The sequence below is a fragment of the Pelodiscus sinensis genome, chromosome 5, assembly GCF_052426305.1.
Source record: "Pelodiscus sinensis isolate ZL-2025 chromosome 5, ASM5242630v1, whole genome shotgun sequence".
Classification (NCBI taxonomy): domain Eukaryota; kingdom Metazoa; phylum Chordata; order Testudines; family Trionychidae; genus Pelodiscus; species Pelodiscus sinensis.
In genome coordinates, this window is record NC_143056.1 from 128,049,199 (window position 1) to 128,066,750 (window position 17,552).

At 52.7% G+C, this 17,552-nt stretch overlaps 1 pseudogene across 1 annotated transcript; it reads left to right on the plus strand.

Moving 5' to 3' along the window:
* The first annotated feature begins 1,549 nt into the window (after positions 1 to 1,549).
* On the plus strand, positions 1,550 to 6,079 carry LOC142829323 (glycine N-acyltransferase-like protein 3; annotated as a pseudogene). Its single transcript, XR_016349739.1, has 5 exons — positions 1,550 to 1,948; positions 3,981 to 4,088; positions 4,358 to 4,483; positions 4,771 to 4,891; positions 5,636 to 6,079. The product of XR_016349739.1 is annotated as a glycine N-acyltransferase-like protein 3 (transcript).
* The last annotated feature ends 11,473 nt before the right edge of the window (positions 6,080 to 17,552 follow it).

Below are 17,552 nucleotides of genomic sequence, written 5' to 3' on the forward strand. Positions count from 1 at the left end.
GTATCTGAAAACTATAAGTACTGGGGGTACTTTTTTTTTTTTTAAATAAAGTTGAGAAACACTGTTCTAGGCCCTTAATAAAGATCCAGCAGGCACATTGTTTGTTTCTGTATCTGATGTCAAAGCAGAAAGAGATCAGAAGAATAATTGCGATTCAGCATGCTCATACTGTTGCTCTTGGAAGTAATTAGCATACAGATTGTGTTATAAAAAATATGTTGAATGATTAAAAGTTTGTACTCACAGAAGCTTAGTATTGGAAGTAGACTGATATCTTACTAAGGCAATTGTATCTCTTTTCCCATGTCACAATTGTGTAGTTCCTGGGGAGGGGGAGTGAATGAGTGTGGAATATGAGTGTTTGGAGAAAAATAACCCGCAGGTTCAGCAGTTTAAATCCAGATGATTAAAGAAGCTGGAAGACTCGGGGGTGCCATAGTACCATCAATTGGGCCCAATATAAGACAGACCAGTGCAGGACATTTAGATGGCTTTGGAATTATGAGCAAGCACCCCTTTTAGACAAATACTGGGAAGAAGGCATCAACATACTGTCATCAGATGACAAAGAAAAATGACTTCCAGACAAATAGATGCGAAAATACCGATGGTGATTGATTGAGAGCTGACACAGCAAAATGTATAGAACTGGATGGGACAAAAGTCCTGGAAAAGATGCGGTGTCTTCTACGTATCTTGTCAAGATCGGAGCATCAGTCCGGACCAAGAGAAGCCCCCGCTCTTCTCCTCCTCACATTTAACTCTCCTGGCCAATGAGTTAGGGTTTGTCTACACTACAAAGTTAATTCGAACTAACAGCCGTTAGTTCAAATTAACTTTACTATGCACTATACATGCAAACCGCTAGTTTGAACTTAATTCGAACTAGCGGAGCGCTTAATTCGAACTAGGTAAACCTCATTCTACGAGGACTAACGCCTAGTTTGAATTCAGGGCTGTGTAGCCACTTAATTCGAACTAGTGGGAGGCTAGCCCTTCCCAGGTTGCCCTGGTGGCCACAACCAGGGAAACTCTTCTGCCCCCCTCCCAGCCTCGGAGCCCTTAAAGAGGCATGGTCTGGCTACGGTACTTGTGCCAGTTGCAAGCCTGCCAGCACCCAGCCAGCAGACCCTGCACCTGGCATGGCATGAGCCAGCCACCCGCTGCCACCCAGCCCTCCCCCTCTTCCCGGGACCAGGCAGGCGGCTCACAGGAGCCTGCCCGGAGCCGCAAGAGGCAGGGGCCGCAAGAGGCGGGCGCCCGCCAGGTCTAGTGCGGAGATCATGGACCTCATCAAGGTTTGGGGGGAAGCCTCCAACATCCATGATCTCCGCACTATCCACAGGAACACGGCCGTCTACAGCCGCATTGCTGCCAGCCTGGCCACCAGAGGCCACATGAGGACCTGGGAGCAGGTCCGCTGCAAAATTAAGGACTTGCGACAGTCCTACTCCAGGGCCTTCCAGCCAGAGGCCAACCCGGAGACCTGCCCCCACTTTGAGGCCCTCGACTGCATCCTGGGGGTTCACACCGTCCATGCCCCCCGGGTGGTGATCGACCCCGGGGCAGAGGGACTCGTCCCTGACTCCGAGGAGGAGGAGGAGGACACCAAGAGCCAGGAGCCTGCAGGGAGCCTGCCCAGGACCCAGGACCCCCGAGGCACCTCACAGAGTACATCGGCTGTGTCGTCCGAGGCCGAGGAGGGCTCCACATGTGAGTGCCATCATGCTCCCCTTATGTGTACGGAGGGGTGGGGAGAGAGGGAGCCCAGGGACCATGCGCCTGGGCCTTGCCCACCATGGAGCAGCAGCTGGGTGTCATGCAGGGGCCCTGGCCATGCACAGGAGGGCTGGGCTTATCCCCACCGGCGATGCTGATCCTGAGCTGCTCCTCCAAGCTGCGGCTGCTGGAAGGGACACTGTGGAGGGGCCTGCCTGAGACACTGCCGGTGATCTGGATCCATCTTGCCCCATGCACTGCATCCTGGGGCAGAGATGGGAGTGGGCAGAAAGTTATCTCCCCCCCTCCTCCCCCAGGGATAGGGCGGGAATTGGTTTGTTGTGGGCAGGCTCCAATCGCTGGGACAGTGGATAGAACGGAGAGGGCAGGTCCATCCCCACAAGTACTGGCTGCTCTCCTAGCTGCCCCCACCTCACTCAACCCTTGTGTCTTCCAAAGTCCAAACCCAGCATCAATTCCTGCTGCTCACCCAGCGTAGCCAGCTGGCTCCATGTCAGCCTATCAGAGAGCTGACAGCTCTGCCTCCCTCCTCAAGTGTATAGGGGCATCACCAGCCCCTTCTCTCATACCCCATATTGTGGGCCACCAGCCCCAGAGATCACCAAGGAGGAGAATAAACCCCAGGATCAGGAGGGTGGGTGGGGGATGAGATGAGACTTGGCTCCGCTTCCCCCTTTCTGTGGTCATTGCTGGGTACCAGTCCCTGAACCCAGGTGTGCTTAGGCATTGCCCCTCTGTGCCCCCGTGGCTGTGCTGCCTTCCCCCGCCACTGCAGCCCCATCTCTGCCTTGCCTCCTCCATCCACTGCGGTCCCATTGCTGCCCTAGCTCCCCCGGCCATTGTGTCTTCATTCCGGCCTTGCCTCCCATGGCCATTGCAGCCCTGCACATACTATAACCACTGACCTACTCCCCACACTATGGCTGTGTCTAGACTGCATCCCTTTTCCGTAAATGGGATGCAAATTAGACACATCGCAATTGCAAATGAAATTTAACCCCCCCCCTGCTTCATTTGCATAAACATGGCTGCCACTTTTTTCCAGCTTGGAGCTTTGCCAGAAAAAAGCGCCAGTCTTGACAGGGATCTTTCAGAAAATAAAGCCTTTTCCATAAGATCCCTTATTCCTCTTAAAATAAAGAATCTTTCGGAAAAGGCTTTATTTTCCGAAAGATCCCCGTCTAGACTGGCGCTTTTTTCTGGCAAAGCTCCGAGACGGAAAAAAGTGGCAGCCATGTTTATGCAAATGAAGTGGGGGGGATTTAAATCCCAGCTTCATTTGCAATTGCGATGTGTCTAATCTGCATCCCTTTTACGGAAAAGGGATGCAGTCTAGACACAGCCCCTGTGTTTAGATGATTCATATGGCCAGTGTTTGCAGAGATACTCAGCAGCTTTTCCAACCAGGGAATTGCTCATTAACTGCTGGCACATGTCAGATCTTCCTCAGGTAGCTCTGGTGAGACCTTTTTCCCCCACTCCTGACAGGCCTCTGTCCCTGAGCAGGGCTCTGTTCGGCTGCCTGCCAGAAAGCGGCTGTCCTTGAGTCATGGGGTCTGGATCAGTTCAGCCAATTCCTGAATGACTGTCTTCACTCTATCCAGCCAAGGTGGTGTCCCGCCTGTCCCCCAATATCTCTTAGGCTGCCTTGAGGCCACACTTTAGGGTATGTCTAGACTACATGGCTCCATCGACGGAGGCACGTAGATGAGGTTTCTAGACATAGGGAACCATTCCACGAGGCATAACGGAGCATCCAGACTACCGCGCTGTGCCGCCAAACAGCTGATCGGCACAGCACGGCAGCCATTTTTATGTAAATGAAGAAGCGATTATTTATATCGCCGCTTCATTTCCCTATGTCTAGAAACCTCATCTACATGGCTCTGTCGACGGAGCCATGTAGTCTAGACACACCCTTAGTCCCTCCCTCACACACATTGGATAGCCAGGCAATGCAAGGTGGAAACTGAGGCACGCATAGGATTAATAAAAATAGTCCAAACACACACACACCGGTTTTGTCACGTAGCCTTCTTGACTTAGGGCAGCCTGTGGCATCAGCAGGGAGGGGAGAAGGCGGCCATTTTGGAGAAGGGCAAAAATCTCCATTAAGGTGCAGGAGAACATGAGAGACTGGAAATTGCTGTTAAAACTTGGGAGGCTCCTGACAGACTCGTGGGAGTCAGAACTGCTGCCCCTCCCCCAGCTCTGATACCCCTCCCTCCGGTCTCTGGTAGGTCCATGGTGCTGTGATGAACATAAACCGCGGGAACCCAGCTGGGCACGAGGTGCTGGTGGATTCGTGGCCCCAATTCAAAGCTGTCATCACCCGGCCATGCAGAGAGGTGCCCCCACAGGCCCTGTGCTGTACCTCAGGGATTGGCTGGCTCAATGGGATGAGGAATGCGATCTGGCCCTCTCCCCGGAGGGGGAGCTGGCTCTTATCTGCCCCAGGGAGGGGGCCAAACTGGCTGGAGGGGGGCCAGGATTGGGATTTGGGGCCTCTCCTATTAAGGGGCACTATGGTGGGGACCAGGCTGGCTGGGTGGGGGGGGGAAGGGAGATCAGTCATTCCATTGGGAGTGTCCCACTTGGCTCCATGTCCCCACCGCAGGTGGCATCAGACGACTCTGATTTCTACACCAACATGTACGCGGCATTTTACCAGACCTGGGTGCCTACCAGGCCCTGCTGGGCAGTGCAGGAGCCATTAACTGGAGTCAGACCTTCTGCATCTATGGTAATGCCTGGGGTTGCCTTCTCTTGCGTCCCACAGCAACTGCATGCCCCTCCCCCCAGCATCAGGGCAAACCCTGCACCCCCAGACACTGCCAAACCCTGAACTCTCAGGTGTCACAAGCTGCTCCCTCACAGCCCCATGGCCTCAGGGCTTGAACCTTTCCTGAGACCTGCCTGCTGATGGTTTGCCTTGGTCCCCTCTCCTCCTCACATGCCAAGCTGGCCCCCCACAGCCACATTACCCATTCAGGGCTCCCACTGCTCACGGCCTATCAATAACCCCTGCAGGGCTCCAGGACGGGGTGTACAAGACTTCCCGGGACATTGCAAAGGACAAGGGGCTACAGCTGGAGGCATACAAGTACTTCACCTACCTCCACCCAGAACCCAGCACCATGCCTGAGATCCGGTCAGTGTTTGCTTGTGGGTACACATGGATCAGAAATGTCTGGCTGCTCAGGGATAGAGCAGGTACTAGAGAGCTCAGGCTGAGCATGGTGGAGATAGGGCTCCTGTCTCCGCAAGACTAGCGGTGTCATGTTCAAACAGCCCTTTTGAAATATCATTGCAGGTGCATCCTGCAAAGGCTGCTGGTGCAAAAAGCCGAGCAGATAGATCTGTGGGGGAGGGGGCAAGACCACCACTAGGTGGCAATGGCCTCCCTTGCTCAATAACAAATGATGCCCTTCCCCAAGAGCTGCCTGAATTCCACCCTGCCCCAAATCTGCACTGTGGCAAGCAGCCCAGGCAGAGAACGGAAAGCCCCCAGCCACCTGCCTCATGCCATGGCTTAGCCAGCCACAGGGTCCCCCAGGGTAGGGCTGCCCACCCTTCCCAAAGCTCATTAGGACTTTGGTGCCTTACTCAGGCCCACAGAGAAGGCTCTGGGAATGGGGAGAAGCTGCCATGTTGAAGGGACCACCCCTTTGAGACCTGCTGATCAGGGACATGACAGCACTACGCCCACCTGCATTAGTGGGGCAAGACCTCATCTTCCCCACTTCCATGAGCCAGCAAATTCTGCAGCCCCAAGGTCTGATTGGAGCTGATGCCCCCCCGGAGGGGAGAGGCTCCATTTCCCATACCCTACCCCCTGAGCCCAACAATTCCTCCCTCCTCCTTGGTGCAACCCTGCCCCTCTCTCCTCTCTCAGGCGGGACTCTACCATGAGGCTATCGTTCCTGGACATCCCACACTGACCTGCTGAATGAGACATGGCCCTATGGGGGTACCAAGCAGAGCTGGCAATATTTGGCCAATCTGGTCCTCTACTTCCCCAGCTTCTGCCTCCTGAACGCCAGCAGCCATCCTGTCAGCTGGAGCCTCCTGGACACCTTTGGTGCCATGATGCACGGCTACATCCTGCCCCAGTACCGTGGCCGTGGCTACATGCAGGTGGTCATTACTGAGACAGCAAAGCAGACGCATGCGCATCTATGACCTTGTGGAGCCGGAAAACCAACCTATACAGAAGCTGCAGGAGAGCCAGGGCTTCCAGCGCCAGCCCAGCCTGTGCCATTGCATTATCCACACCCCAGGGACAGCGCCAGCCTCTGCCAGGGCACACTGGCTCAGCGGCAGCCACCGCCCCACCTAAGTCCCCTGGCTCAGTAACTTCCATGGGGCAGGGCTGAAGGCCAACAGGGTGGCCAGGAAAACTCTGGGTTCAGCATATTGCCCAGTGGAGCCAGAAACATCTCTGATCTCTCCAGCACCTCTCCATCACATTTACCAGCCTCAGGGACTATGTCCCACCAAATATATGGTCCATTTTGGTATATTGCACAGTCATAGGATTTTAATAAATCATAAAGTTCATGCACTTTAATTTGAAATTTGATGGTGTTGAAACCAAGAGTCTCCTCACCCACCAGCCATGGGGGCAGGCTGAAGGACATTCAGGGTTGGCAGCAAGTCATAGGATTGCCACCCATAGTTCTAAGCAGCTGCTGGCAACAGCACTACCTTCAGAGGGGTCTCCTGGAGAGCTGGTTGTCCACTTTGTAAAGGTAACAGCTGCAGAAAGCTAACGATGACAGACACCCTCAACAGCCAGACCTCATGGAGGAGATCAGATTTCATGCTCCATAACACATTTTTCTCAGTCATGAATTTGCTAAGACCCTATTCTTGGGTGTATCTACCACAACTGTCTGCCCTAAGTCCTAAGCACGTAGTGTCCAGTAGCCCAGTTCCCCTTTGCTGACCCTTCCTTGGCTCTCAGGTAGCTTAGCAACTATAAAAACCTCCCACCCAATACAGCTCTATGCCAGCCATAGTGCCCTGTGACTCAGAGGTGTTACGGCCCCATGGTGGTTAAATGGCTGTAAGTTCACTTCTGCCCCTTTGCGGAAGTCTGAGAACGAGCTGTTCCCGCTATGACATCTTTCCCCTGCTAAAGGGGTTTTTAATCATATGCTTTGGGGACACTGTACCTGCAGGACAGCAAATACTAGGTTAAGTGTCACCTGAAGTAACAAATAAATAAATGCCATGAGTGAGGGCTTGCTGGGAGGGGGAAATATGACTGCAGGGGAATGAGACTGCAGCAAAAGGAAGGGATTTACGGGGAGATCAGAGGCATTAGGGGGTTCCGGTGAGGGAGTTGGATATTGGGAGGGGTGATGAGATGGTAACAGGGAAGGGAAATGAGTATCAGCCACATTCTCTCTCCCAATGTGCCCTGAGATTGGAAGGTCCTGCCCACTGGGGGTGTCTGAGGCCCCCCTCAGAACCTTTTGAGCCCCTCTCCCTACCCCTATGCAGGGGCCAGGATCTGTGGGTCCATGGCACTTTGCAGGTTTGTTTTTTTACCTTTTCCTTGTCTCTTCTCATGTGTCCTGGGATGTGGGGAACCCTGACCTCCTTTCCCTGCCCCCAGTGCCAGCCAGAATCCAGGGAAGCCCTGTCCCAATAGCAGGGAGCAGAGTGTAGCCATCCTGGAAGCATGCACCAAAACTACACCACTAGAGTGGAGTGAGGAGCTGAGACCTACCAGGCTCAGTGCATAGCACAGGCTCCTGAGAACTGGCCAGAGGAGGAAGACTGAGCGCACCCAAGACAAATGGAGCTATTGTCCCAAGCTGCATCATTGCCATGGGATGCACTCCTTCAGTGGATGTCATGGACCCCATCACACTGCTCAGAGCCACCATATTTGCAGGATTATCCCAGGCCAGGGATCTGGAAACAGCAAAGTAGCTGGTGCTCATTTCATATAATATGACAGCTGGGTGCCAGGTTGGCTATGGTTACAATAGAAAAAGGCTTCTTTTTAAAACCAATTTTTCTGAGTTCTCTATGATCTCCATGCTTACTTGGATTGTCTTCCAGTTTGGAGCACCTCCTGGGGTTACAACGCAGGGTTAGTGACCCACATTTGAGGTCATTTGAATAAGATTTCGATCTGAAGTGGGCTGTGCCCATGAAAGCTCATGATACCATCTACATGTTTTGTTAGTCTTCAAAGTGCTACTAAACTATTTGTTGAAGTTTTTCCAAAATACAGCCACTCAACCTCTGAAAGAATAGATTTTCTTCACATAAGCACCTACCAATGTACTGTGCACAGCTGCCTTCAAACTGTTTGTAACTCAGTGGAACAAGAAAAAGAGGGGGACATGGAAATTTGGGGCAGGAAAAAGGCTGTATGTTGGAGGGGATGGTGGAGGGTAGGGAGAAGACACTGGTGTCTTTTCACATGTCAAAACTACCACCAAGTTAGAGGGCCATAAACTAATGCACTGAGCAGGGGCTCCATAGGCTAACCTAGCAGACGGACACTAAGGGCTGGTCAACACTACCGAGAGTTACACTGAGCCAGTGAAAATCCCCCCTCCGGAAGGACGTGGTTACGCTGAGCTAAGCCCCGTGCAGAACTGGGGCTGCAGCATTTCCAGTGTACACACGGCCCCAGCCTGCTCCACCCACAGCTGCTCAATTGTACCCCCCTCAGCCTCACCCCCCCTTGGGTGCACAATGCCGCCATCTCCAACAAAACTGACATTTACCTCTCCCGTGGGCTCACCTACCTCCTGACAGTCCCTTGCCAGACCCACTGCCCCAGTAGTGACACAATGTGCACAACTCACAATGAGGCAACCTGGATCCCAGGCTACCCTGGCACCTTTCCTTTGATCCCACAGAGCAGGAAATGGGCTTTACTCTGCTGAGGGAGAACAGCCCCTGAAACCACCACGTCTCACACCCAGCTCTGCCGAGCTGCTCTAGCAAACTCCTCCCCCATTCTGTACAGCCGCACCATAGGCCAGCCCCTGGACTCCTCACTGCCTGGTGTTCGGACCTGGCAGTTTTGCTGGGCTCCACATTTGGGAAGGGCCCTTGAAATTTCTAGGCGGCATTAATGCTGCAGTTTGCCCGTCACTTAGTGCTGGCCACCTGGGAGACAAGGGAGTGGGAGACGTGGACACAGCAACACTGCAGCTTGGAACCAAAAGACAGGGTGTGAGGGAGGCAACTGTGTTGGAGAACCCCAGAAACTCAGCCTCCCAGGAACTCACAGAGACAAGCCAAGATGGATCCCAAAGAGCTGGATATTGAGGCAGCTGTGCTGCCAGCAGGGCCCCAGCCTTCAGCTTAGCTTTGCCAGACCAGCCTGATGACTCCGAGCCTGGATTCAAGTTGAGTGTCACGCATCAAGCTGAGTCAGGGCAGATACTGATTGCGTTGCTCCTGGCGGGGAATGAACCATGACAGCCCCATGCCAAGGGGCTTCCATCTTGGGGTAGTGGAAACCTGCCCAGCTAGCACCCCATGGATGCTCCCCTGTGCTGATAGTGGCCCCTGTGAAATCCTGGCCACAGCAAATAGACACCAAACATCCCAGGGCCTTGGGACAGGGCTGAGAGACACAGAGCAGAGAAAAGGCCAAAGCGGGCCCAGCCTGGGGGCTCCCAGTGCAATCCTAAATCAAAGCAATAGACCAAAAATTAGGCAGGAGGTATTGTGGGGAAGTCTAGTCTCAGCCTTATACTGGCTAACAAACCATACAAACAACTCCCTCAGTTCCAGGATATCCCAGTCAATCACACCACCATTGTTCACACTAGGGATGTTAAATAAATCGGTCAGCTGAATAGTTGATTAACCTCATGAATTCTTATTGGTTACTCAACTATTCTATAGTTCCTGGTCAGAGGGGTGGCAGCCAGTGGGCTCTGGCCCCACTCCCGAGGAGCCCTCTGTCACTCCGTGCTGCTGCTTCCGTATCCACGGCAGCAGTGCAGGATGCCAAGCAGGAGCTGGTCCACAAGAGGAGCCAGTTTAAAAGCCAGCTCGCCTCACAGACTGGCTGACTGTTGTCCCATGATGTTGCCTCTGATACAGAGGTGGCAGCAGCCCTTGACCGGGGGAGAGGGGGGCACGGAGGGAGGGAGGGAGGGAGGGAGGGAGTGGTGGTCTGTGCTCCTGAACCCAGCGCGACCCAGAACTGAGCAAGGCTGCTGACCAGACTGCTAAAAAAATTACTGCCCGGGGGGGGGGGGGGGATGCATGTAGTCCATAGCATTAACCTATAATCTTTTGCTTATCAGTTAATCAATTACTCAACTGTGCTATTCCTTCCCTAGTTCACTCCCACACCAGCCAACCAAAACACTAATTTTTTTTCATAAAATGTACTTTTCTGGGTGTTCATCTAGTGTTTGCCTTTCAGCATATGCCTTACTCATAATATTCTCATTAGGGAAGTACAAGTTCAATATACTTTTATATACAGTTGACTGATCAGCATTCATATCAACTAGCGTTCCATAGGGTAGAATAGCAAATTCCTCCGTGGACATACATTTTCTTAAGTGTCATTACATCATCTTGACTAAGATTTGCTGTCACTTACAGTTCAGCCAACTAATTTAATACAGTTTCCTTATTTCAAGGTCCCATCTGATTCCCAAGAGCCCTACTTGCTCTGGGGTGAGGGCCTTACTCTCTTGCTTGATCACCAGCAATATCTGATCATATCTCCTTATGGTAGTCACTATAAGAGCCAATGTGCATCCCTGAGTATTAGGCAGGTCTTCCTCAAAACACTGAGAGGGTGAGGACTCCAGTTTTTGTTCCAATGGGATATCTTAAGTGGAAGGCCTCCTGCTTCAAAAGTCCGAGTTCATTTAATCTAACTTGGAACTAAAAGCAGTTAAAGGGTTTGTCTCCTTGGGTCCCATTAAACCTTTAGCTAACAGAAAAGTTGCAAAAACAACGGCAATCTGTCTTGGGCAGGCTTGATAGCTTACTGACCTTTGCAAAAGGCTACATCGCAAAAGATGACAGAAAGGCCATAAAAGAAAACTGCTTCCAAATAAGACCCTAGCAATAAAGCAGGGCCCAGCAAAATATTGCAGCTCTTATGGCCTAAGAAAGCCATTTCCAATTTTCAGGAGGTGATAGCCAATATTCTCTCTAATTTTGTCCATCCATGAGCAGAATAAATTTTTCTTAAGTGCACCAAGGCATGTGTGATTGTGCACCACCAGTAAAGACACAGGCTGCTGTCTGTGGCCACCTTGGCCATTGTGCTAATCAGCTGGGTGGCACCTGAATGTCTCCTGGGCAGCTGCCACCCCCCTCCCCCCAAGCACTTAGCTTACTGGGAACAGTAGAGGTAGCTCACCCCTCCAACCTTAATTATTGCCAGCTTAAGAAAGGTGGCAACCCTTATAGGGCCCAGTATGGCCCCATGTCCACGCCTTCATAGAGGGACACTAAACACCAGTAAGGGGCCTGCCAGCACTGCTAACGGCTTATCGGTGAGGGGGCCAGGCATCCCTACAACCCTGACCACTGAGGCAGGATTTCTGTAGGACGGAATTAAATTCCATCCCTTTGCCACCGGTTTCGGAGAGGGGAGGTTTTTACCCAAACCACTCCCTTCCCGAGTCAGTTGGGCCGTTAGTCACGGTCACAAACAAAAACCCAATATCGAACGCTCACAGGACCAAAATGGGTGGTTTATTCCCAAACAGGCCCTGCTGTGGTCGCCAGAAAATGTGACCTCCAGGGCTATGTCTAGACTGCAAGCCTCTTTCGAAAGAGAGCGTCTAGACTGCACACGGAACTTTCGAAAAAGCGGCTTGCTTTTTCGAAAGAAAGCATCCAGTGAGTCTGGATGCTCTCTTTTGAAGAAGCCCTATTTACATTGAAGAACGCCTTCTTTCGAAAGAGGAACTTTCAAAAGAAGGCGTTCTTCCTCGTGAAATGAGGTTTACCGCCATCAAAAGAAAAGCCGCGTTCTTTCGATTTAATTTCGAAAGAACGCGGCTTGAGTCTGGATGCAGGGGAAGTTTTTTCGGAAAAAGGCTACTTTTCCCGAAAAAACCCCTGAGTCTGGACACAGCCCAGGGGAGGAAGACAATTCCCTTTAAACTACAGAGGGAATAAAAATAAGAAAGCCCCTTCTCCGAAGGTGCAGATCCACCTATTTTCCAGGATGTGTCACCTGCTGACTAACCAAACTCACATCAATACAAAGAAAGAGGAGACAGTAGGTAAAGTATAAGCAAGGGAACTGTATCAGCGTTGGGACAAAGGGGTCAATAAACACACGCACTCTACAGTGAACAGTGACTGATGCCCGAAGCTTGAAGCTCAGTTTCCAACCTTATCAAACTTCCCCGTGGCTCCGTAAAACTACCCCCAAACGGAGACCTGTGTCCTACCTACAATGCAGGTGCTGCTGATGAGAGCGCGGCAACGAGGTCCAGGACCTACGACTCTCCGGCTAAGTTGAAGCCTTTGAGGAGGAAACTCTGGGGAGTCCCGCGAAGGATGGCCATTTCGCCAGTGGAGAAGCCCTCGAGGAAGAGGGTCACTCGGCTGCAGGATTCGCGACAAGTCAGTGGCTTTCTCCTTAGGAAGATGTTGTTGATGCGCCACGCAGGCTTTTCCTTCCTCACCCTCGTCTCGGGAGTGCTGCTGCCCATGGAGGGTCGGTCTGGGCAGCGTGGAGGCCCGTACCGAAAACACGGTCTCAGACAGCCACAGGCAAGCGCTAAGTGGCGCCTTATATAGTCTCTTGGGCAGGAAAAGTTCTGAGGTGATGGAATGTTGGGTGCTGGTTTTGGCAGGAAAAAACAGTCCCATCCCGCCAGAGCTAGTGCAGGCCCAGGACCTTGGTTGTTCACAGGCGAGGTGACAAAATGGAGCCCAGGGGTCAGAGTTCACAGACTCCATATTAACTCCACAGAAAACCGTGGTTTACCTCAGAACTCTTTACATGTGATTTGCCCATTACACAACACTAACCAAGTTCTGAAGCCTCTCACAGTAGGGTCTTGACTATCAAACACAAATTTTAAAAAATTTTGAGGAAAAAATAGTGTGAAAATGAGTTGCCTCTTAGAAATGTCACTCCGTTGAGGTCTGGACCCACCATTGCTTGGGTCTGGGAAGATCCTAGCAACACTTGTGCAAATTCTCATGAAAAGTGATTTTTAGCTTGAAAACCTCAATTAACTGCAGGAAGTTCTGCTACTTAGAGGGAGAGGAGAATCCACAGGAAATGCTGCTCTGAGAAGATAAAAATTTCTGCCTTAGTGTGAGCAACTCCTATGCACATTGGGTTTGTCATTGAAGGGTCTATGATCACCAGGGCCGCAGCCAGACTTGTTTGTTATTGAAGGGTCAGCCCATAGCATGTGTTCTTTTGGCAAAGCTGAGAGGTCCCTGGACCCGTCTTTTGCCCCCCATGTGCCACTTCCTGGGACAGTGATGGGAGTTGGGGAGAAAGTTCTCTCCCTATGGACAGGATGGGGATTGGCTGGCTATGGGCAGGCCCTCAACCACTGGGTCAGGGGACAGCATGAAGAAACAGATCTGTCCCCACAGGCACTGGCTGTTCCCCGCAGCACTTAATCCTTGTATCTCCCAAAGTCCAAACCCAGCACCAATACCTGCTGCTCACCCAGTATAGCCAGCTAGCTCCATGCCAGCCTATCACGCCTCAAGTGTACTTGGGGGAATTACCAGCCTCTTCTCCCCCCCCCCCCCCCAAGGGCCACCAATAAGGAAAATAAACCCCAGAGTTAGGAGGGCGTGTGCCCCCATGACTGCTCTGACTCCTATGATCCCTGTGCCGCTGCCCCCACTCCGTCCCCACATCCCTGCCCTGCCTCCCATGGTCATTACCGCCCCTGCATGTACCCTTACCACTGACCTGCTTCCCCCCAGGATGTTTAGATGGTTCGTATGGCCAATGTTTGCAGAGACACCAGGCAGCTTTTCCAACCAGGGAAGGGTTTGTTAGCCCACTGGCACATGGTCTCACTGGAGCTTTCTCCCCACTCCTGACAGGCCTCTGTCCTGGAGCTGAGCTCTGCTCCGATCTGGGTCAGTTCAGCCAATTCCTGGACAACTGAATTTATTCGGCCTAACCCAGGGGGTGACCCGCCTGCTCCCCATGTCTCTTAGGCTGCCCTGAGGCCACACTTAGTTCCCCCCACACACACTGGGGAGCCAGGCAACGCATGGAGGAAACTGAGGCATACATAGGATTCATAAAAATAATCCAAAAAACACCCCTTTCATCACATGTGGCCATCTTCACTAAGGGCAGCCTGTGGCATCAGCAGGGAGGGGAGAAGGCGGCCATTTTGGAGAAGGGCAAAAATCTCTGCCACGGTGCAAAAGATCACAACTCTTGAAACTCTGGTAAAACTTGGGGGTTTCTGCCTGACTCGTGGGAGGGGGGACTGCTGCCCCTCCCCCAGCTCTGATACCCCTCCCTCCAGTCTCTGGCAGGTCCATGGTGCTGTGATGAACATAAACAGCTGGAACCAGGCAGAGCATGAGGTGCTGGTGGATTTGTGGCCTGAGCTCAAAGCCATCCTCACCAGGCCACACAGAGGTGCCACCCCATAGCCACCGCACTACACCTGGGCCCTGGCTGACTCAATGGGGTGAAGAATGGGACCTGGACCTTTCTTGGAGGGGGAGCTGGATATGAGGGGGCCAGGCTGGCTGATGGGGGGGGGGGATTGGGATTTGGGGCCCTTTCCCATCAGAGGGCATCACACCAGGGGCCAGGCTGGCTCAGGGTGGGGTGGCAGTGTAACCCATGCACTTAATAGGGAGCTATCTCTTTAAGAGACCCCTATGGGGGGAGGTAGGAGTGAGTTGAGTGTTATGGGGCAGATTCAGCACTGCACCCAGACACTTCTGGAGTTGGGTCTAGTAGTTTGGGGTCAGACTTCATGAGCAAGCAGGCGGGACAGATGCTTTTCTAAGGCCCGTGTGAGCTGGAAGCAGCTAAGCCAGGAGTAGAGGCCTAGCTGCTGTTCCTCACTCTGCAGCACTTTGCAGCAGGTGGTGATGTTAATCCTCTACCATGGGCTCAGGCCAATGCTACTTAGAGCTAGGGGAACCTGAGAGGGAAAATAACTTGTGTTAATTGTCTGCTTTCAATGCTGTTTTGATTTTAGTCAAACTGTTCTAGTTCACTTTCTCAGTCTTTGTGATTCTTCAGCTCCTCTGTAAATGTAGCAGTGGGGAAAAGAGTCATTTCTATTGTTATTCTCAAGGGTTTTTGGTATGTTCTTGTAATAGGGTTTCTTTAAGTCTGTTCACTTGTGAGCTAACTGACTAGTTAATCAGTGAGCTGGCTGCCTACCTAGCCGTGGCCATAGCAGAGGAAAAGTCTGCCTGGACTCCAACTGAGGATTCCCTACAAGCAAGTGGAGAGAGACTTCACACATGGTGCAGATTTGATATCATGGGCACAAACTGAGACTTTGGTGAACCAAATCTAAGCTCTTAGGACCTATCAGTCTTTTCTTACTGTGTGTGGACTGAACTGTTCAAATTTCACTTTTAGTTTTCTCTTTACTTATGTTTATTGTAATTATAGGTATAATTTGTGGGGTATACAATAGCTGTATTCTGTTGTAAGAATTAGATTGTTTCTTCATACAATTTTATAAAGTCATTCAATTAAATTCATTCTTTTGGAACTTGAATGTAGGGAGCCTGACACTGTGCAATTCTTGCTTAAATGTCTTACGGACTAAACTCTGGGTCTCCAGTACTACAGTGGAAGTGGGGGTTTCTTTAGACACTGAAGAAGGGCAGTCAAGTCTAGCCTACTCAAGGTTACAGCAGCACATCACTCATTCCATTGGGAGTTTCCTACTTAGCTCCCTGTCCCCACAGTAAGTGGTATCAGACAACTGATTTCTACACCAACATGTACGCAGCGTTTTACCGGAACCTGGGTGCCTACCAGGCCTTTCTGGGTAGCACAGGCGCCATTAACGGGAGTCGGACTTTTCGCATCTGCGGTAACGCCTATGGCTGCCTTCTCTTGCGCCCCACAGCCACTGCATGTCCCCCCTGATGCTGCCAGACCCTGAACTCTCAGGGGTCACAAGCTGCTCCCATGTTTCCCCATGGCCATGGTTCTGCTTGAACCTTTCCTGAGACCTGCCTGCTGGTAGTTGTTTGCCTTGGTCCCCTCTCCTCCTCACACGCCAGGCTAGGGCCCTCACAGCCACATTCCCCATTCAGGGCTCCCACTGCTCACTAAACCCTGCAGGGCTCCAGGATGGGGTGTATGAGACCGCCAGTGACGTCATCAAGGACAAGGGGCTACAGCTGGAGGCAACCAAGTATTTCACCTACCTCCACCCGAATCCCAGCATCATGCCTGAGATCCGGTCAGTGTCTGCCTGGCGGGGGGGGGGGGCAGGAGGGTGCACATGGATCAGAAATGCCCATGGCCTGCCCTCTGGCTGCTCGGGGACAGGGCAGGCACTAGAGTGCTCAGGCACCGCAGGGTGGAAATGGGGGTATCAGAGGACCATTTATCAGCAGGCGACCACCTTCCTCAGCACCCTGGATCCTCGCAAATGCCTGGTCCTGGGAAGGGACTTCAACACCACCCTTGAGAAGCGGGATCGCTCAGGACTTGAGAACCTCCAGGCCGCAGCAGGCATCTTCAGGGAGATCATAGATCACCACTCCCTGGTGGACATCTGGCGCAACCACCACCCAGACAACACCACCGCCTTCACCTATATCCGGGTGGGGGGACGATCGGGCGCCCTACTCCTGGTTGGACATTTATTTATCACATTTCCACCTACCACGGGCCCACTCCTCCAGCATCTGGCCAACCCCTTCACGGACTTCCATTTGGTGGCTGTGAAGGCCTCTCTGAGTGCAGAGGCTGGGGCCAGCCTACTGGCATTTTAACAATAGCCTGATGTAGGATGTAGGCTTCATGGCATCCTTCCGGGAGTCCTGGCTAGCCTGGCGGGGGCAGTGGCCCGCCTTTCCCTCGGCACAGCAATGGTGGGACGTGGGGAAGGTGAGCGCCCAGCTCTTTTGCTGCAGCTACTCCTGGGACACCAGCCGGCAGAGGGATATGGCGATGGAGCAGCTGGAGCTGGAGGTTTTAAAGCTTGAGAGGCACCTGGCATCTGACCCCGAGGATCCACCCCTCCGCGAAGCGCACTAGGAGAAGCGGAAGGAGCTCTGGGCCCTTGAGCACCAGGCCCGGGGTGCCTTTGTTCGATCTCGCATCCATCTCCTTTGGGAGATGGATCGGGGCTTCTGCTTCTTCTGGAGAAAAAGAGGGGGGCCAAAAAGCACGTCCTCTGCTTTCTGGTGGAGAACGGCACCCCCCTCACAGATCCGAAGGAGATGCGCCGAAGGGCCAGGGCCTTCTACGCCAGCTTATTCTCCCTGGATCTGACATGCCAACACCGGCAGGGTACTCTGGACCAAACTCCCGACGGTCAGCATGGGTGACCAGGACTAGCTGGAGCTGCCTTTCTCTCTGGCCGAGTTCTCAGAAGCCCTCCATCTCGTGCCCATCAGACTCCAGAGGATAGCCCTGGAGTTCTTCTGGCTAGGACTGCACTGGCTCTCTGTAGGGGTCCTGTGTCTTCCCCTGGCAGAGCCTGGTCTGCATGCGCAGCCAGGTCCGGACCTTCCGCCTGCAGAGACTCCTCTATAGGGCAGATAGTAAGGTGTGGAGCAGATTGGTACACGCCTCCCTCTGCCACCTCCGAGGGCTTCGATACGACCGGCAGCTCTTTCATCCACCGGAGCGGTCT